Source organism: Neopelma chrysocephalum, unplaced genomic scaffold (genome assembly GCF_003984885.1).
Source record: "Neopelma chrysocephalum unplaced genomic scaffold, ASM398488v2 Primary Assembly neopelma1_96, whole genome shotgun sequence".
Taxonomy (NCBI): domain Eukaryota; kingdom Metazoa; phylum Chordata; class Aves; order Passeriformes; family Pipridae; genus Neopelma; species Neopelma chrysocephalum.
This window is the reverse complement of record NW_020897759.1, coordinates 3,336,102-3,358,455: the sequence shown is the minus strand read 5'-3', so window position 1 is coordinate 3,358,455 and position 22,354 is coordinate 3,336,102.

Genomic DNA, 22,354 nt, shown 5'->3' with positions numbered 1-22,354 from the left:
CATTCAGCTGGACTTTTAAGAATACATGGTTTAGAAACAAAAATAATTCCATCAATTCCAACAAGCCCACCTCTGTGCTTAAAGGGGTTCACCTCTAAATTAACTAAATTGGACCTTATGCTTATTTGCATACTTTTCCATTTGGCACACAAACTTCTACATTAGTATTCAGAGAAATTAGAGTAAGGTAGTTCTGCATTTAAGTGTTCCACTCCAGGGAACACTATTCATATCTTGTATTATTACCAGCATACTCAAAACACTGTCTTTTCTAAAGAAATGCCCTAGTCAAAACAGAAATTAGGGTTTTCTGCAGAGATTATTATGAGATATCCTTTGGTCTGTGCTGTGAGGAGGTCTGATCACACCCTTGTGGTCTTCCCTTCCAGCCTCACATCTCCAGAAAATCAATGGAAAGCAGTTATTGTTTTAGTCACAAGTTTCAATAACCAGTCAAACTTATGATAGCTGCTCTCTATTAACAATACAGCCTTTCTTAAACTCCTCCATTAATAAAATCTGTTTGAAACCAGAGGAAGCAACCATGTATTTTGTGCAACAATAAAATAGAAGTACCAAGATGTCTTCAGATCCTCTTCTTTTTGCAAAGCTGGAGAGCAGGGTTTGTCAAATATTCATACCTTCAAAATGTATTTACTCAATGAGAAGCATTAGCCCAGAAAAAAATTCTAAATGCAAAGATCAATTTTTTAATGAAAGAGAAATCAATCTGTCCAAACCCTACTGGAGGACACTGTTTGTAACAGTCCTGTGGCACATGGTGATCCTCTGATGGATCTTCCAGTTGCCCCTGTGTCCAACCAGCCCGACTTTCTAAGCTTCTAACCATCAGTCCTGTCTGGCTGGATTGGTGCTCATCCTGCACTGACAGCCCTCAGGTTCCCCTGGAGCCCAAGTGTCTGAAGGCACAGGCTGAAGATGCAGCTGTAACACTCGGATACTGTGAAACCATCTGTGCAGTCTCACGGCAACTGTTCATCTAAATGTCTTCAAAACGCAGCACTGATGAGCCTTTTCACTTCTGCTCAGTAGGTGATAAGAGAGCATTTTACCCCAGGCTGTGGCCCAGATGTATTGGACGGTAAATACATTACTTCTATTTTGTTTTCATTTTACAGTGACAATTAATAAATGCTCCTCATTGCAATGGATCAGCTCACTCATCTGTTAGTTGCCATGGAATTTTCTGTGTGGCTCCTTCTAGTCACTTCCTGACATTGAGCTGCCACAGGGTCGTTCATAAAACTCAGAAAACCTCCAGGTCACTTTGCTTATTTTATGAGTGAATTTTCTGTATGCATTGGAAAATGCCTGTATTGTTCCCTGCGACCTCCTCTCCCCTCTTTCTCTCTGTCCCTCCAAGCTTCCCAAGCTGACTTTGTTGACACGCTACCCAAAAAAGAAAGCTCTCACAGCAAGTCACTGCTTCACTAACTGACATCTCTGTTCTCTCCTGATATTGCCTGAACAATTTTATTCTCATTTACATACTTATCTTCCTATTGCATGTAATTGTATGTCTATCTAAGTGGTTAATGCAAGGGTAATGATGCCAATTTCCAGCCTATCAAAGTTATTCCAGGGATACAGGTCAGTGGCTCTCCTACTCCTCCCCTTCACTGAGCTGATTGTTATAAACTCACCCTAGAGACTGCTAAAGCTGGAGGAGAGCAAAGGTAAACCAGGCAGCAACTAAACTAGAAACTATGGAAAGCAAAAAGAGCTGGGAAGGCTGACAAAGCAGTTTTTCATCATCACAAGATGGTTGGTTGCACAGTGAGACTCCATGTCATGAAATATTTTATTCATTCATTTTCACTCCACTTATTGCTCCTACTTACTCTGAACCTCAGAGCTTTCTCTGCCTCTCTGGTTTTCCTTTTAACAGTGGAGCAGAAGGTGAGAAAACAGTACATTGTTTGTGCAACTAGAGATAAATGGGTTATCTATTTGAATACTTGAGATCTGCAGTTTAAACAGCAGCAAAAGGATGTTATGTCTAGTTTCAGACTTTCTTCTTTACCTAGAAAGGCAGTAGAGGCTCCAGAGGAATGTTTCACAGGAGTCAGGCAGCAAAAGCAAGAAAATTGGGCTATGGGAGCATGAGGAACAGCAAGTTTGGAGAGTTCAGCAGCATGTGGAAAACCTCCAGGGAGCATTTACCTCATTTACATGATGTTTGCCAACACGTCATGGCACTTAGGAAGAGTCACAGCTCCAAGAACAGAGGTAATTTTCAGGGCAGAGAGGAAGGACCATATGCTAGAGCAGAGTCTGAAAGGCAGATACATAAGGTAAGAGCTCAGACAGTGCTGGCAGTCACAGAGAACTCCAAGTACTGCCTAGTACTCATCTGCCAACAGCTTAATGGCACCCACCTGTTCCGGATAAGAACAAGACATCCAGGTAGCTGAAGAAACAGCTCATTTTGCAACCAATCTCTTTAGACAGGTCCTCCTGCACTCCCCTGCCAGAGGGATCTCTCTTGACCATCTCAGGAGTCTTTCTTTCAAAGGATTCCAAGAATTCCCTCTGTAGATCAATCTCAGTGCAGTTCTTGTTCAGATCTAAGACACACATTTTTCATTTTTCCATGTAAGATGCCACAGGGAAAAAAAAATCTCTTGCACCCTATTAGAATTTAGGAATTGGAAGCCTGCCACATCTTCATTTGAACTAAGAGAAGTGCAAATGGTAACATCTAGTGGGTTGGAGTAATTTTGGAAGATGTAGTAGTAGGTAAGGAGATCTTTGGACTTGGGTCAGACATGAGAGTCTAGAAGCATAAACAGTGATCATGTTTTTGAAGCTGAAAATTTTGAATTTCACTCCCTACCGTTGACAAGATACTGCTTTATGAGAGACAATCTGTTAGGAAAGAGAACTCTTAGATACCTGTGGGGACTACAGGTACACAGAGGGTAGCATAATCAGGTTAGTGTGAGAAGTTCTCTCCCTTCTGGATTATGAATGGGATCACAGCCCTTGTTTTGGGATAGGCTCAAGGTCTTAAGTCCATTTCTCAAAACTCAACCACAATTCAGCCTGAAAGGAAGTTCAGAGACATCACTCAAGTGCTCCTACGTTTGCCCAAAGGACAAAGCTGAACAATGTCCTTTGTCTGCTGCTACCATTTCTAGCACTTTGCAAGGAAAGGACATGCTCCATCTGTGCTCACTTACAGAAACAACAGGAATTACTGCAGATTGATCACTGCAGAATGACCAGGTGTCCCAAACCAGCAAGGAACATAAAAATACATAGATAAGCTCAATGTCCTCTACCTAACACCCACCTTTTGCAAAAACGCACATTGCCATATCTTATCTAAGCTTGGAAGCTCATCCAAGACACTGATTGGGAGAATACAGAAAAATACCTAAACTGATAGCTTCCTTCAAAACCAAAAATCCCATTAGCACTCATGCAGAACGGCCAACAGACAACCCAAATCAGAGCACAGGACCTGTATCACCTGCTTTCCTGAATCAGCCCATAAGAATGCGGGCAACATCACAGACCAGATCATTAAAAGCAGAGTGCTGGGCCCTGGCCAACAGCACAACTAAAGGACAGGCTGCAGTCAACTGCAAAGCAATTCAGTTCAGTTTGTGGAAAACTGCCTCACAGCAAAGCCTTCCCCACAACAAGGGGGGAGAGAGAGAGATAATGAATATCCAATGGCTACACTAACTCTGGGGGAAGTGACACTGTGCTAATGGGTTTTGCTGAATTCAAATGAAATGGCAGGATAAATCTGCTGGAAGAAAAGTTGTTCTACTCCTTGCTGATAAGGGCTTAGTGATTTAAAGGCTCATCAGAAGGATAACCGCTGAGGTCTTGAATTGCCTGTTTGGAAATAAGTTGAGGAAGCTGTGATTTACAGAGATCCCAAGATTTGCCTGTTTGTCTTTGTTTTATTGTTTTGGTGATTTGCTATTTTTCTTTGTTTGTTTGGCTTTGGGTTGTTTGTTTTAAGCTAGTAAGAATTTAGTTTTATTAGCTATGATAAAATAACGTTTTGGGGTTCTTTTTTTTTAAATCTGATACTGTGTGACTGGGTTTTTTTGTCTGTATCTTTGATTGGGTTTATCTCTTGCCTCCAAAAAAACAGACAGCTATACCTTATGCTTTACACAGCCTTGTCTTGCAACCTAATATTTATAACATTTATATCCTAACCTTTTATACCAATAACTGTTAAGTTATCTCTCTGCCCTTTACTTGACTTTATTACATGCAGTGAGAACAGGGTGGATCCCAGGGGTTTTATATGCTCAGTAACAAAAAATAAAAATCACAGCATTTGATTTGTCACGGGTCTCATTTCACATCTCATGTCATGTGCAATGATTTGTGCATTTCTTATTTTTTGATTCCAAACTGCCCCAAGTCGATCCACTGATGTTCCTCCCCACCACCAGATAATTGCAGTCTAGTGGGTCTGATACACAGAGTGTGTCTGCTGAGCACACTGGCATTCCTCACAGGGAAAAAATGGTTTCTGTGAGGTTACTTTCCTGCCAGTTTAACTCTTGGAACCAAGCACACGCAGGACAGAATATCACCTGAGGGAAGGAGGAGGAAATAGGTAGCTACACATTAGACGAGGTTGTGTCATCAACCTGCACCTCTCCCAACAGCTTTACTAGAGACACAGGGTGTCAGGAAGACTCCACTGCACCTCCTGAAGGGACCCAGCCACTGAAAGTCCAGCTTCACACTGCTGTGGCTCAGAACAGCACCTTCCTTTAAGTTGATGCGTTCACAGCCATCACAGGGAAGACAGCAAAGAGGTACCCTGAGAAGGACAAATACTTTAGTGGTATGACCTTGCTTATCTGTAGAACTGCATAGGCAGATTGTAACTGCTTGATTCCAAATGCCACCTGTACTAGCAGGAATGGGAAATAAATGGGATCTAACAGTCCCAGCCTAACAGTAAGATTACATTTGTATATAAGATTTGGCATGAAAGATAAATCAGTGGAGCTTTGATCATGCATTGTTTTATTATTTTATGTTTTATTATTATAGATGTTACCTTGGAAAACTGCTAGGTGGTGCTAGAATATATACATATTCAATATATACATATTCAATACTATGCTACTACAGTAGTTTAAACTACAGTCCTTCTCCCTAGAATTAGTCTTTAATGCAATTGCCTTGTGATTGCTTGTTGTACATAAGACAGAAAGCTGTGTCCAGGATGGCAGAGCCTTATTTTCTCATACTCTGCAGGAGGGTGAATGTAGAGAAACACTCAGCTGTGATCACATCAGGGCCCAGGTCAAGGAGATTAATTGATCCATACTCTGCTCAGTGAGAACATGCTGGTCACAATTCACACACATAACAAGCAGGCAGCTGTATGGATCTATATTCCTAAGCACAAGCCATGCTGCATAAAAAGAGCATCTTTCAGACACCATTGTGTTCTTCCTCAATGCAAATATTCTTGGAAGAAGAAGAAAGAAAAAAAAAGGCAGTGAAAGCAGGAGAAGGGAGGGAAGAAAAACCCCAAACAAACAACAAAACAGAAAAAAAAAAGATCTGCTTCTAAACCTGTCTACAGCAAAGGAGAATTTTGATACCCAACGTGTCTGCAACTCACATTATTGGTCTAGCTGATGCTATTAACTTTGGAGTGGTTTGTATGGGGAAGTTTAAACATGACATAACATAAATACATGGGATTATAAATGAGAGATGCACTTAAAAAGAAGTATGATAACAGACAGAGGAATTGTGTCACTCTGTAGCAATTGGGGTTACACAGTACAGACTTGGTCCATAATTTAGTAGAGCTTTTATGTGAAAAAAAAGAAAAATAGATATTTTAAGATTATATTAGTACACTTGATTCTTAACATTAATGGCTAAGCATGTGGACACTGAGGGAAAAGAAAGCCCCACACAGACTAAGAGCAGCTTTAATTACTGTTAATCTGCAGAGACATTCACATCAGAAATATCACCCTGGCATTTTCCTGTTTACCAGCTGCAGATCAAGCTCTGTAACATTTAATCTTTGTAAGTACTTGCCCTTTGAAAGCCTCGCTTTCCGTCGTCTTTCTCCCACCTCCTCTGCTCACGCTGCACAGCAGTTTCTGTCAGCCCCTCCCTGACTGTTCCCCCACAGAGAGAGCTGTGGAGCTCTTCTTCCTAAACGCTCGCCCCCTTTGCAGTCTTTTCTTCTTGAAGGGGGATATCAGCTTTACCCTGGCAAAAAAGCACCCTGGGAGCCCAGGACAACCATGGACACACTCCTGGTGTCTGGAAAACAACCAGAATTTGCCCAGCAGAATGGTACAGTTGTCATTAAAGACAAAGTCAAGTGCCTGAAGAGCTGTTGAGATCAAGACAAGACACGGGCCAGCCTAGCAGCACAAAAGCTGCTTGAGGAGGTCTAGAGCTACTTTGTTCCCGGATAAAGGCAAAGTTAGCACCACCTCAGTTTAACAAACCTGTAATTAATTGGGTGGCAAGCACCGATGGCCACAGTGGAACAATGTTTATCCTTCAGGCTACCAACATCTGAGACGGCTAATACCTCTTCACATTCAGTTTTGCCAACCCACTGTATCCAATAAATTTTAGTATAAATTGGGGTTTTTTTTTAACTTCTTATACTTGCGTGATTCTCCCATACAGAAGAGTTCTTCAACAGAAAATTTCAGAGCACCAGGTGGCCCTGAAATCGTTCAGAAAAGAAGTAAAATAAGAACAGAAATTATAAAGTTAATTCATTTCTCTGAAATAATTGTGCAAGACTAATCCATTCCCCAGGAAAGTAAGCCTGTCATCATATACATCCTGCCTCTTATGCTCTTTTAGACCCATAAATAACTGGACATAACTGATATTTCTGGCATTCCTCTGGAAGTATGTTTCATGCTTTCCAAGACCTAAATTGCATGGAACCACCTTGACCTTTCCTTTTCCAGCATGTTATTTCTACATTTTTTGAGAAACCATGTATAATCATGATAAAATTATCTGTTAATACTTACTTCTGTAAGTCTTTCAACTCAATATTTTTTTGTAAGGCTGTGTGACATTTACAAGAAAAAAAATTACTGGCATTGCATTTATCAACTTCTTTTTGTATTTTCAACATAAAGCATAAGAGAAAATTTTCATTTCGTGGAGAAGAACAAACAAGCAAACAAAAAAGAAATAAAAATCTTAGCTGCCCTGTTGCTACTTGGACTGAGGTGAGGATTTGTTCCTCGCAAAATATAAAAAGATGAAAAAAACAAATGGGGAGAAAAAGCCTGTAAGAGCAGCTCAGTTTATCTAAAACCATAATTCCAAGTTTCTGATCAAAAAGCATCTCAGGAGTATAACAGCCTTATTAACTTTACTGACACTGTGGCACTATTATTATCTGCAAGACACCCACTAAGAAACATTTTAATTATTTTTCCTCCGAAAAAAATTAACTCCACTTGTTCAAACAAGTCAAATTGAGGATTCAAGCAAAGCATTCAAGCACATTTCCAGCCAATGTTCTTTACCTGTAATTGTTTTTGTAGCAATGCAAATATGCACCCATATCAGGCAATAGCTATTTCCCATAAATGGCTTTACCTTGAAAGAGAAGGTCCTTTCAAATACAGAGGAGAGCACTAAAGTACCAATAAAACATCCAGATTTGGAGAACTACAGCCTCTGAACGGTAGACAGAACTTTCCAGAGACTATGAATGCCCAGGCCACACAGCTGATGAAATCAGCACTTCATTACCTGGTTTTCCAAATCAGCAGATGAAGTTCAGGTGACAGCTAAAAGAAAATCAAAATCACCTGTTTGTTATTACCCAAACAGTCATCATACAAGGTTAATTGTTCAGCATTAATGGCAACACATTCATATGTCATTCAGCACATATTTTTCCCCACTCACAGTAGTAAAAAGACTAGGCAAGAAAGGATGTCATGTATTTTAACTAAAATTTTCTTACCCCAGTGCTCATGGCACAAATGTGCTTACTGCCTTATCATTAAACCTTATCTTGCTGACAAATGTTTCCATAACAGCCATAGGGTACACAATGGGAAGTACATGGTCTGAATGGCAGCAGCTCCTAAAGGGTTACTGAAAGGCCAAATCATCTCCTTCACTTACTGACTCTGAAACAAAAGCCTGAGCTGCAGGAGGAATGCTGAAACAGTGCTGGAGGTGTCAAAGGATGGCAGGACATGTGGAGATGTAGCAGGAATATAGACTGACAGGAAGGGAAGGCTGAAAACTGCTACCAGTGACAAGGAATAGCTTCCCTTGCACAGGAGAGAGATCCCATGGGGTCTCAGGATTGCACCAAGGGGACAAGCCTGCATTACTTTAGATCACCTTACCCTCAAAGGGAGGAAAAATGCCTGGAGGCACACAGGCAGTAACCAGGATAGCTGCAGACTGGAGAGGGGCTCCAATCCAGACATTCACAGCCCTGGGGTCCTCTGCAGCTTGAGCCCTTTGGTTCTCTGGCAGAGTAATCACGATGGTTTAATTCTGCTGTGTCACATCAGGGTCACCAAAGAAAAGCACTAACTCACCAAATGACCCCCTGCCACACACACATACCTCCTATTACCACTCACTTGGGAAAGGTAAGAGAACTCATCAATACAGAAATTAATTTGACAAGTAACCTTGAGAGAGTTCAGGAAATTCTTTTCCTTGCCTAATGGCTACAGAGGGACCTTTTGCACTGGGATTTCACGTAATCTAACTGTTTGCTATTTAAACAAAAAATAATCTTGTAGAGCCTGCAACTACCTCGGACTGAGTCCCCTTGCAATTACAAAAGTGATTGTGTTTGAATAGCTGGCTTTCTCCTTCACTGCTCTGCTTCTCTCTCCACTCTGGTGACTTCTACAGGGAAATCATCTTTTGGACACCGTGGTTAACTGCTGCTCCAGGCATTATTGGATTGACCAAACCTCAGTATCCCAGCCTTACTGCTGGTACTAGTCAGGGCAGAGGAGAAATGAACTGTTGCAAAGAAGGGCAGTTGTTTAGATACCTTTGAGCCCTTAAGCACGCTGGATAAGTCTCCTTCTATCAGCACTGGTTACCAGGAGTCACTTGACCTTTCATTCCTTAACACAACCAAATTCCATGATATATCGGGTTGCCACTGTAGAAATAATTAAGGAAGACAGGACAGGAAATAATAATTTACACTGGCATGTCTGCAATCCCAAGTTCTCAAGATGTTCTACAGCTGTCAATGAAAAATACGTAGAAGACAATGGGTTGTGTGTTATGTGATTAATGTTACAGTCCTTCCCAGTGCAGAAATGTCATGGAGGGGGGATGACACCATCAAAATTGAATGGAAAAGGGACAGTGCCTGGGGTAACACAATGCAGTTCTCTTGTTTTACAGATGCTACTTGCTTAGTTTTACTTTAAAGAGGAGCTAAAAGGTATGAGGCTGTTATAATTTCATGCAAGCTTGCAAAGTTGAGTGTCCTTATAAAAAGAGCAATTATACACACACTTTAAGCACGAAGCAGCACAATAATTAAATGAGTAATTACCTTCCCACTTTTAAGCTGTCATGCAATTAAACTTAATTAAACATTCTCTATACTTCACTAATCTTGTACAAACAGAAGAAGGTAAGAAGGGTGTGGCAAAAAAGGGCATTTGGCAGAAGGTTGAGCCTATTATTCTGTCTATAATATAAAATAACATTGTACAAGCAGCACTAGATTCCCATGTAATTGCCTTGTTCCTAGCCAGAATATAACCTGGCCTGAGCTGCAAGACAAGCAATACACTGAGGCAATACAATACTATTTAATTTTATGTAGCATTCTTCTATTGCAAAACACTCCTCAGAAGAAACTATTTCAAGGAAAGGGAAATGCTGGCATTTTAGAGCAGAGGGAGTAAAGAATTCCATGCAGAAAATGAGTGCAAATGTAAAAACAAAACTCTTAATGCAAACACAAGTCCAAGGTTTCTTTTTTCCCCAGAAGAGGAACATTTGCAGAGACACAGTAAAGAAAGGGTGAAGAAAAGACATGGGAGTTTTGTTGACAGGGAGACAATTGTGAACTTGCTCCTATCCTGGTCTGAAATACAAATGAGGTTTGCAGGGGCACAGCCCACATACTTCTGCTAATTATTTATTCATTCCCAGAAAGGCTGTATCACATCTACTTTCTTTAGCTGCATGTTATTCTTATGTTTAATGATAAAATTAAGACAAAAAATTCATCCTTTCAAGTAGCAAGTTTTCTGTCTTCCACCTCTCCCTGAGGCAAAGGCCAAAACAGGCAGCAAAACAGGTACATCTGGAAGCAAAAACTGACCACGCTCACTCTGCAAATATAATTTTTATTAACTTCAGGCGTCCTCAGGAGCTGATCCACCTTCATACCTACATATGTATACACCCCTTCCTGCTCTTTTTCTCTTCTACAGAGTCCTGGTTCTGAGTGCTACAAAAGCAACTTGAGCACATCTCAGCAAAACGTAGCTGGGAACATTAATTTTGCCATTTTCCACCCTTATATTCTTCCAGCACCCAGAGCTGTTCTACAGAACTGGCACCTGCCATTAATATTAGCAGAAGGTTCCTAAACATGGGTTGAGCCTATCAGCACAATGATGGGACAAATACGGGGTGCTTGAAGATAAATGCTGTTAGCAAGCAATGCTAGGTATCATATTAAAACCACGGGGAAAAACCCCAGTAACAATACTGACCAACATCCCAAAACACTGAGTGTGACTGAGTGCTGAGAAACCTGAAAAACAGATGAAAACCACAGTGCTACACACCCACCTTGCTGCCCCATACTAAGAGAGCTATTTGTTTACCATTGCCTGATGATAAACTGCAACTGCGGTTAAAAAGTGTCAACAAAAGTTTTGATGTTTGGTTCTCATTCCACCTCCCACAGCAAGTAAAAAATTACAGTTTGATAAAGTCTAAAATACAAATTGTCCAAAGCACAGAAAGGGTAGCAGCCCCTGAGAAGAAATTAACTCCATTTCAGCTGAAACCAGGACAGATGCACTTCTTTCTGGAAGACAATACTGTTTCCTGTGCTCTGTAGGTCAAAACAAGTAAATAAACATCCTGAAAAACATTGGAAATGCAGCATTTAGGAAAAGACTGCTGTGTTTGCCACCAGATAAGAATGACAGCCTGCTTTTGGCTGCTGTGCCCCTGCTGTCAGCCCTCTGAGCAGGCAGAGCACACAGGCACTCAGTGACAGGGCCAGTCCTCCAGCTCCCTTGGTCCATGGCTAATTTAGAAGCTGAGGACACAAGGTCCAGTCCCAGCTACTGCAAACTGCAGGGAGCCTTCAGGAGACCCAGCCTCAGCTGTTTAACCCAACCTGACAAGTTCCAAAGGATGTTTTATTTCCTGTCTGGGGCATTGTATCATTTTGTTAATGGACTGGAAGCCAACAGTCCTCCATAGCTGACAATGATTAAGCGCTCTGTGATTTAAATTCAGAATCAGTGGCATAGAAACCCTATCAAAGTTATGGTTTCTGTCTTATGATTCATTGCCCCACCCACACCAGCACATCCAAAAAGAAATTCCATCAGACCAGAGCTCATCCACAACAAATATACCCTTTATTTTCTATGATTTAGGCTCTGGTTTGGAGTTATTAGTTTTTATTTTTTTCTTTGTTTGCACATCTTTGCCTTAACTCTTGCTGCTCTCTCACACGGATGCAGCACAGCTCCTTCCAGCCTCATGAGTGTGACTGTCATGTGCTACTGAGGAACTTCATTCCTAGGGACAGCTTCCATGTTATCTTATCTGCAGAAACAAAGCAAACAGTCATGTGAAACTAACTTTCCAAATGGGAATGCCCAAGGCAGTGCTATGGAACATTATGGTGAACTAACACACACCATCCTGCACTGCTTGGCATAGCCAGCCTGAGTTAGTTTTAGGATATCCAGACAGGATGTGAGAGGGATTGTTTCCATGCCGTGATTTCCTTTTTGCGTGGTTTCCATGACGGTCCTGACATATTTTACTGCATATCTGCAAATATCAGAAAAAACACCCTCCTGGACTCACAGTGTGCAATGACATCCAGGCACAGGCAGGACAGGGATGTTTACCCAGTGAATAGCTGGAGCCTGCTCACACTAGGCTCAGCAGCATTCCTCCCTCTCTGCAGTGGCTGTTCCCTCAGAATTGCTCAGAAGGCATAGGCAGGCTTCATTAAAGATATTGGTGTTTTTCACCAAACAGGCTTTCACACTGCTTCTCCAAAAGGCACAGGAACTCTCAATGTGTGGTTGGGTTGTACAGCACAGTCATGGGAAGCTTAGAAGCAACAAACAGAGAAAAAGTAAGTACAGGAGGAATCTAGAGCTCTTCTAGTGCAACCTGCCCCTCAATGCAAGGTCCTCTAAGGTCAGGTTAGTCAGCTGAGCTTTACTGTCAGGGCAATCTATTTTGATATTTCACTACCCTCATGATCAATTTTTCTTTCCTAATAACTAATGAGGATTTCCCTTGTTGCAATTTGTCTCTTATACCTTTCATCCTGTCATTAAACACCTCCAGGAAGATGTTGGCTCTATCCTTTGTACACTCTCCCTGCCATTACATTGCAAAATAGCAAGTTCATAATTGAGTTCATAGCAAGACAGACTGAAACACCCCACATTTCCACTTCCACCTTTAGGGTGCAATAGCCATTCCACCACCATCTTGCCTCTAATCTCTCTTTTCCACAGCATACATAGGCAAGGCCTTGTACCCTTGACAGCTCAGACAACCTCAGGTCTAAGCAGTAGATCAAGAGCTACAACAGCACATTACCCACCTTACATTGGAAAAACATCGTGACTTCACAATAAATAACTGCACTAAACATTGAGAAAATACACAGACATGGATGTGCCCTGCTTGAAACAGCCTCCCTGCCACACTGACATGTAGAAAAACAGAGCAATAAAAGACCCCTTCTGGCCTCACTCTAGTGGAGTGACATGTGTGTTAGCTGCTCTCACAACCTTTGCTACTGCAATAACAAATACAAACCTGAAAATGAGAAAGAGAAAATCCACTCAGCTCAGAGACTACTTTCTGGCAATCAATACACTGAATAACCTACAAAATTGTGGTCTATAAGAGGCAGTCAGTCAAGTCTCACTGTCCATCTTCCTTTAAGCACTGATGTTCATAATGGCTCCTCATTTAGAAGTGTTCATTTCCATCACTGCTGGAGCTCGGCTTCCTTCTTTTTCCCAAAAAGGGAAGGAAGAGTGAACAGACTGAGGCAGCCTTTGACTACACACTTTCACTTACAAGGCAGTTCTTACCCTTGCCTCTCTGGTCTCCTCTAAGCTGATTTGCAAAGATCCAGGGGTACAGAAAATGGGGGAAAACCTGCAGAATTACTCAGATAATTGCTAACATAGCTCAGTAAGGAGAGAAAAAGCTTCAGAGCTCTATTTTTTATAAACTGGTAAATTGGTCTAGGGAAGAGTTTTTTCTTTGCAAGTCAGTGTGACTGAACCATGAATGTTCATTCTTCAAGCCCAGTTCAGGATATCAGGACGGAAAAGCACATGCACTGAAATCTTTCAAAATGAAACCCAGAGAGATTTACCTTTTATAAACAGGCATCCAGAAATCTTTTATTTAGCATTGTGGGAGAAGGTGTTTCTGTAAAGGAAAATGACCCCTTACCCCAGGAAGTGCCCACTGCCAAAACAAGGAGATGCAAGTGTTTAAAACACTGTTAGCACTACCAGTCTGAGCACCACAGATTAAGACATGTTCACTAAACCTTCATGCCAAGCATAAGACAAAGTTTGTGAGTGCTGTTTCATACTACCCAGAAATGGAGTGTTCTCTATTTTTATATACTGTGCTTCTAACTTCTCTAAAGTGCCTTTCTATATAACCTATTAGGCTAATAATGTTGTTTCAAACATGCTAAGGATCACTCCATTCCACACTGTCTCACATTGCACCTAAACTCTCAGTCCCACCGGCCCATGTCTTCCTGGGGCACTCTCTCCAATCCTTCAGACATAGCTCTGGGTGCAGATTTCTCATCTCCTTTGGCAGTACCTCCTACACAGTACCAAAGCTATGAAAGCAGCATTAAGCTCTCACACACGCTCCAGCAAAGCCAGAATTCCCTTGCAGCAGTTCCCCACCGCAGTCATTAGACTGTGGTCAGAGTTGGAAAGCCAACCTCAGGCACAGAGCAGCTTCCCAGCCAAAAGAAACTCCCAAAGCACAGAATGTGTGTTGGATGCCCACGTGCTTTAACAGCACATGCGAGCTGGAAGCTTCAAAAAAGACACAGCAAAGAAACGCTGAAGAGTCAGCTCAAGGCAAGGAAAGAGAATATTTTTGGGAAGCTTCCAACAAAAAGCTGTAGACAAGAACTCCCTTGTGCCTCCTGTGGCCACTGGGATGTTAAGAGACTGTTCTCTCCACCCTCAGTAGGAGTGTGGGCGTCTGTGGACAATGAGTACTAATTACATCGATTCATTAACTTGGAATTCAGGATGTTGTTCATCATAGCAGCATAAACGCTAAAGGCTGAGAGAGATCGTGCATTAGGCAGCAATTTCACTGATGAGAAAGACATGTTTATACTGCAAACTGTCCACGAAAGGATCAAAGCAGCGTAAGGATCCAGGTCTCATACAGCAAAACAGATTCATTACTGACCCAGGCTCAGTTCTTAACCACTTAAGGCAGTAATCAAAGGGTGGCAAGTTTGGTGTATCACAGCCCTAATTCTCTAAGGCAGCTAATCCACAGTTAAGAGTTACATTCAGGGGAATGGTCCAAAATGCTGTTAAGGCTTTTACTCAGTTGGCAGCCTTTCACAATCTAAAACTAATCAGCAAGCCTGGATCCCTGAGCATAATTTGGTCAATTTAGTTTACAGAAACAAAACTCAGGGAAAATAGAGAGCACTGGTGGAGCACTGGTGAAACACAGCTGGAAAAGGGAAAGCAGACCCATCTGAAGGCATTGCAGAGCTGTGTCTGACAATGCTGTCAGCCTGGAGACATGGTTCAGCCATGACAACAGTAACAGGTACTTCTCAGACTGGAGAACAACCAGTTTATGCCATAGTCAATACCTGGAACCAAATCCAGGACTAAAAAGCAGAGGCAAATGAGAAGCATATGTGCACAGCTCACACAGAGTAAGGTACAGCTCTTTGTTCCAGAGGGTGATGTAGTGATAACAGCAGAGTTGTAAAGCCCTGCCCTCTTATTGGGTTGGATGCTCAGCTCCAAGTCTCCCAACTCCCTCCCATGGAGGTGAATAACAATTTCTTCTTGCGAATGAAAGAGCATAGCAGCAGCAACTTGCTTGTAAGGGTTGATTAACTGAATACTGAAAATGAACATTTCTCCTTTTGACCCTTTAAACTTGTTCAGGTATATTATGATGACACAGTATTAAATCTCTATCTTATTTGTACCCATAATTAAGCTTGTGAAACCTAAAACCAGCAACAACACAATTTTTTTCTTTTAATAAATGTGCATGATTGAAAGACTAAAAAAAGCTGCTATCTCTGTCTTATCATTTGTTATAAAAGTTCTCTTTATGATTTCGAAATGGCAAGAAATACACAATGCAATCCACTGATAAAATTTCTGAAAGGGTCTGAATTACTGGTAGCAATTGAAGTGCTTCAGCATCTTCCTCTTCTAAATATCCCCATCTTTGAGAGGACATAACATCTTAATTCCATGGATGAAGTCCATGAACAGAACAAACTGTATAAGTGTAAAAATATACCACCAAATGAGATGGAATAAGCTTCTAGCCCTTGTTTTCATTCCGGGATTGAGAATAATAACATATTAAAGACAGACATCACTGGAACTGCCTAAGTATTCACACTCCAAAAGCAAATCAGTGAGTAGCTTTCGGAGATGAGAAGGTCATACAGTGTCAATTCCAAGATTTGAACTGCCAGTACGGAATGAACCACTAATGAATCACACACAAACTGAAAAGATTCCCAATATCAATGAGGGAAAATCCTATAATTATTTACTAGCACTTTGCAGGCTGCTTTTATTACCTTGCATTGATAAGTACACCTCACAGGTTTAAATTAGTTATATTGCAATTAAGATGTCGAAAACAGCCTCTAAAATGGGCATCTATTAACTCTTTCAATAGTCTAATTAGGATTACAAAACAAGAAACACATCACTAGGTAATATAAGTTTCAGCCAGCTAAAAGCAGGAGCTGGCTGAAAGTGAGATAACATTATAATTTTTTAAAAACTTGGAGAAAAAATCCATAGGAAGGGTGAAATTTAAAGGCAATTCTTTTAAAAAACAGTTAGCAAATTAAAATACTTAAAGACAAAAGTTCTTCACTAAAGCCATCTGTCTTACTTGACTCTTTCACATAAATTCCTATGAACTTATTTAAGTGCTTCTGTAATAAAGTTATTCCATGCTAATGAGGTTTGGATTTGGATTGTAAATATGGATTTGGCCTGTAAATATTCTAGCCATAGAAAACTTCTTCTCCACCTTATACCACAAAACAGTCTCTGTGCCATTCATCCAGTAGCTGAGGTCTCTCCAGCTCACTTCATATTTTGGCTAAGACACTTTTCAGTTAAAAAGCCAAGCTGAGAGCAAATCCATCCCCAGCTGTTTTCCAAAGTGGGTGTCAAAGATTGCCCAAGAAGTACTTGCTAGGACTGTGTCTCCCTGGATAAACTGGTGTCACGCATTCTCTTCCCACAGCAATCACACCAAGGCTGGCCCTGCAGGTTTGCTGTTTGGAGTAGCAGGATGAGTGATGGCCATGCTAATCCATGAGTACCACAGGGGCTCAAGGAAAGGCCCAGCAGACAGGCAGTTTGTGTACTAAACACACTGTCACAGTTGCTCCTACTGTGCACAGGGGCGATTCCAGAACACCACATACCTGGAATTTAACTTCCTTTGACCTTTTCAGGTTTTCAAGTTCAGGATTTAACCGCTTGGCTCCATTAGGAACAGCAGGAAGTGAGCAGTTAAAATCCATAAAAAGGCTTTGAAAGCTACTTGCTTTCAAAGGTGTCTCTCTGCAACTGGCAGGAGGGAGGGGAGGCTGAGGAATGGGGAAGCAGGTAAGAGTGGGAAAAGGGACAGGAGGAATATATGAGCAAAGTTTGGCTGTTACAAAACCAGCAGCTCAAAAAAGATCTCAAGGAAGAGTCTGGTAGCTCCCCCTTCATGCTTCATTACACAGGGCACTATTATTCTGCTAAGCTTCCCAGATATGGGAAAAGGTACTGGAGCTTCTGAAGCAGCAGTTCATTCTGTTCTTCAAAGACAATTTGATTTGGGCTTTTTGCCCCCTGCATCATGCATTTTGACACTCAAGCTGTAAAACTGCCTCTGCAGCTTCAGTGGCAGAATGGATCCTCCAAACATCTCTGGCAGCAAATCAGCAGCTGGAAGTCCTGCAACACATTTCTTGGCTAAGGCCATTCTGTGTGTTGCTTCTCAGGGTCAGTTAAGAGCAGGGAGGGATGCCTTCCAATATAACACTTATTAAATCCCAGAGAGGTGACATGTCATTTCAACAAGGTCGTTATCTCAGACATAGAGAAGGCTATACACTGCCAGGCAATACCTACAATTCTTCTTCTCACTGCCTTGGAACCAGATTTGTCTCTGGTCAGTACAGCTCAATTATTTACTCAACCTATTTGTAGATTGATTCTCCCGATTGATGTAGACTTCTGGATGCTGGGAACAAACTTGTGAAATTTGCATTGAAGGACGAAATCAGGTCATTGTTACAGAAGCAGGTTCCTGGAAAGATCATGCAGAGACCCCATCATGGCCATTCCTGCTGAGATGGTTGGTCACTCTCTCAGTTAGTTGTTCAAGGACCTGCTGAGAAGGCCAGTAAAGATTCCCAACACAGCAGCAATTTGAACCTCCAAGCTATAGGTCCTACAAACATGAGGAATTTGCTTGCCTCTGTTCCAAGAAGGGAAGAAAATCACCAAAATATGCAGAATTAGGCACAAGTTTCATTATTTTATAGCAGAAAATTCTCTGAGTGTTCTTCTCTTTACAGTGATTTCTAAAGCCTACTTCAACCATGAGAGGAAGGAGACAGACATCTCCAATGAAAAAGAAGTTCTGGGAAAAGGAGTCCACCCAGTTCACAGTTTTTCTGCCAACCCTGTTAGCAGGGTTACAGATGTGTGAAAGCAAATAACCACCCAGAGGTATGACAGACACTACAGACAGACTTGCAGAGGTAATTTATTCAGGGCAGCAACAGTTTAAAATCCATCTGCTTTTCTGTATCAATGGGGGAGCTTTCTGTCTAAGAGAAGGTCTGTGGGACAGTAATCAACACAGACTGCTAATGGTGACAACTCTGGTCTCCTCTGAAAGACTAATTCAAACTACACCACTGTGGTTGAAAAGAAGTGGAAAGGAAGAGACTTTTGAAACCACACACAGAAAAAGGCCTGATGGAACACATTCTCCCAGCCATGTAACAGAGAATGTGTGTCTACAAGAGACACACATAGATTATAATTAGTAATGTCAAAAAGCATTTTTATTTCAATGCTCTTATCACAAAAAAAAAGAAAGAAAAGAAAAAGAAAACATGTGTGGGCTTTATAAAAAGAAGGAGGACCTCTGGTCAGTGCAAATACTGTCCGTGTGAAAGTACAGATTTACCTGAAGTAAAGAAATAAACTCATAACTGTTGACATAATGGCTGTACAAGCCAGAGTACAGTCCTAGAACTTTGCCCAGACTACAGATAAAGGAAATCCAGCCAAAGAGGAGAGAATTAGAGATCTAAGGCCTAAATAGCACTGCCTCAATAAATACACAAAGCACTCATTTTGCTCTAGCAGTGCTGGTGCAGATGCCACTGATCAGAACCAGTTTATACATGTTTTTGTTAAGAACAAACTGTGCAACTAAAAGCAAATCCCTGTTTGAAGAGCAATAAACAGAAATCACACCCTGCTCCCACACATTTATCAGCCAGCACAACACACCCAGTGACCAGAGCAGGCCAGTGTAAGAGGCAGTCTGAGGATTTTCTGCTGTACCTCATTAAGGGAGCCTGGGTCAGCACTGCTGACAGGCTGCAGGTAAGGGATGAGTCTCTCCATCACTTCTCCAGGTATCAGATGACAGTAATTTTCCTTCACAGCACTGTCCTTTGCAGTGGACTACTCACAAAGAAATGGAAAGTGTAGGGCACCTGTAAATACATTTAATCTCTCTCCAACTTTACTACTACACAGCTTTTTCTGCGAGAGTCAGCAAGGAGCAGGGTCTAGAATGTCTCTCCCCAGTGATGACTAACCATGGGAACTGCTCCTCCCAGTTCATAACTCCTGCAGATATTGCAAGACACAAGACAATGTTCTGCACCATCTTCAGCTTTTACCCAATGCACAGGCACCACTTCTGACCAGGGGTCTTGGCCAGGGAGTAAAAGACAGCAGGTGTAGGTGCTTGTTAGCATATCACCAGCTTTCAGCACAAAACTTCTAATGGCAACCAGTAGAGATCAACTAAAAAATACCTAGTCACCTGGCAGTTAAGCTTTTGCTAAAGATACAGGTAGAAATAGGTAATCCCAAGGGAATTTCACTTTGCATATTATTCCAATTCACAGTCAAATCAATACCTTGCTTTATGTTCCTGCTGGTTTTCTTCATTGCAGCATCCTTATGTCACTTCAGAAAATGCTTTCTGTTTGTCTGATGGTAATACCTTCACATACCTGTATGAGTTTACTCTTGGCTCCATTCAGTGCCACATCTATACATCCCTCTGAGAACACATATGCACACTTGCACACACTTCACTTCTGTCCCCTGAAATCCATTTAATCTGTTCTCATGCAGATACAAAGTCACTTCCCAAAAACGCTTGCAGGATCTGGTTTTGTCCTCCAAGGCTCACCTTGGTTTACTTTCTCTGACTCCTCTCAATCTTTCTCTGACTCCTCTCAATTTACTCACTCACTGCAATCTAACAGTGAAAAAAGGGGATTTGGGTTCAGCTCCAGGTGTTGTTCTCTCAGGGTAGGTACACTTAAGACAATCCACAGGAGAGAAAGGATAACATAATTTTGCCACTGGCATTGGCCAGACTGTACAGAAAAATAACAGTAGCAATGGCTCTGCAACAGCCCTTATACTTGATTCTGAAGCTCCCCAAATACGTTCCAAGATGAGACCCATACAAAGCCCAGGAGGCAGCCATAATTTCACATTCTGCACAGGGGTTGAAAACCACGAGTCAAGCAACACCTGAACTCTCCCTATTAAAGCAGTGAAACAGGCCTTGCAGCAGAGAAAAAAATGCCTGAGACCATGTAGCAGACTAAAGAGGTAACCAGCTGTGGCACCTTCCTAATTCTGAGTGCTCTGCATTGCAGTCTTCACAATGAGGGGAAATTGTCACCGAGTTTATTTTAATTATTATTTTAGTGGGCTTTTCTCATGGCCAAGGAAATATCCATGTATTTAAATCAAGGATTCCCTCCATAAATGTGTACGTTCTTGTATCACTACAGTGTCAGTCTGAGATGCCTACAGGTAAAATGAAATATCTGCGACAGTTAAAATACTTAATGAGTTCAGGATTTTCCCCCTGGTTAGACAGGGAGAGTATGTCTAATGCAGCTGCAAAGCCTCACTGGCTGTTCACAGGGTCATGTACAGCTCTGACCTATGGAAGCTGTAAAAGAAAACTGGCTACTTTGCTGAGTAAATCTTCATCACCAAAACAGAGCTCAAACTGACAGGTTCCAGTTGACTTCCCTCCCCAGTCTCCATTAATTACAAGCTCTTTTAATTGCTACATGCACGCTAGGGTTGGAAACAACTCTGCTGCTCCTTTGAGATTTAATTACCAAGCTCACACCAACAGTGACCCAGCTTGGCCCCGTGGAGCAGGAGCTGTTAACTCTCCCAAATGCTGTTCACTAACACAGCTGCTGTCCAGCACAGCAGCAGCATCCTGTGGCACTCAACCTGGGCAAGCAGTCACTGGTGTAAGTGGGGAGATCTCCTCCATGGCTGTTCCTTTTCCTATTCAAGCCTCCCAAGGAGGTTGGCACAGCTGGTCACCCACAAAGCTAGAGCACAGCTGATGGCAAGGAAAAACTTTGCAACTTTCTGGATGGGCAATGTCCATACTGATTCTCTCCCCACAACTTCTCAGATTCTCTTCTTCTAAATCCCCAAAAGGCAGGGTACAAAGTTCAGGTGACTCCTGTATGACCCTGACTTCCATCAGCATGCTTTTCCTCTCCTGACATGCACCACGGCTGGTGTTTAAAGTGGACCTGGGCAAGAAGAGGGGCACTGATGGCAGCTCAGCACACTGGAGGCAGCTGTACTTGAGAGGGGGGCAGACAGAACTGCCACGGCCCGAGGGGAAAGGGAATAGGGACGCAGCACTGCACAGAGGGGTTCTGACACAGCAGAAGGTCAGGGTGCAATGGCAACTTTATTATGAGAAACACAGACTTAAATAGGGTTTGGGTAAGGGGAGGTTCAATAACTGGGGTGGAGCATAGGACTGACAACTCAGGGCAGGATAGGATTGGGGGAGAGGGAAAAGATGGGTGGAACTTCGGGGGTATCCAGGGGAAAGGACCAATGGGAGCTCACTCTCCACTGCGGCAACCATCAGCCAATCAGTGAGAGAGGAGCGGGAAAGCAGGGGAGAACAAGGGAGTAAACAACTTTTGGAGGGAAAAATCTGAGGGCAAGTCCAGGCAAGCCCTGAATAGTACAAACCATAGGGAATAACATGGGGTACATTGAACTTAGTATAAAACTGGTAATAAACTGGGGAATAACAAGTCAGTCCATGGAATAATAGTCTTTTCAGGCCCCATAAACATCTCTCCAGGCCTGGAATCGTTCCCAGTCCGATTTGTGCTCCTCCTCACAGAACCCACACCATCTCCAGGCCAGCAGCCATTTCCCTAAAGGTCGTCAGGCCCAGAGACCTGGAGAGGAACGAGTAGCCCTGGTGGGTCCAGCTGCTCTGACTCCACACAGCCTATAACTTTAAAATAGTGGGAGACCAGCTCACTCCACGTCAAACATATCAAGGCATCCAGAAAACAGAAACAATGCAAATAATTTCATTTTCCTCTTTCCAACATGCACATGCACACCCTGCACTCTGCAAGACCTGCCAGCAATAACCCCCCCCCCCCCCCAAAAAAAAAAGGCAGGGAATAGTGTGGATTGAAACAAGTCCACCCTGCTCAGCCCTTCTGAACAGTGCATCCAGTCCAACTGCATTTCTGTTGAGAAAA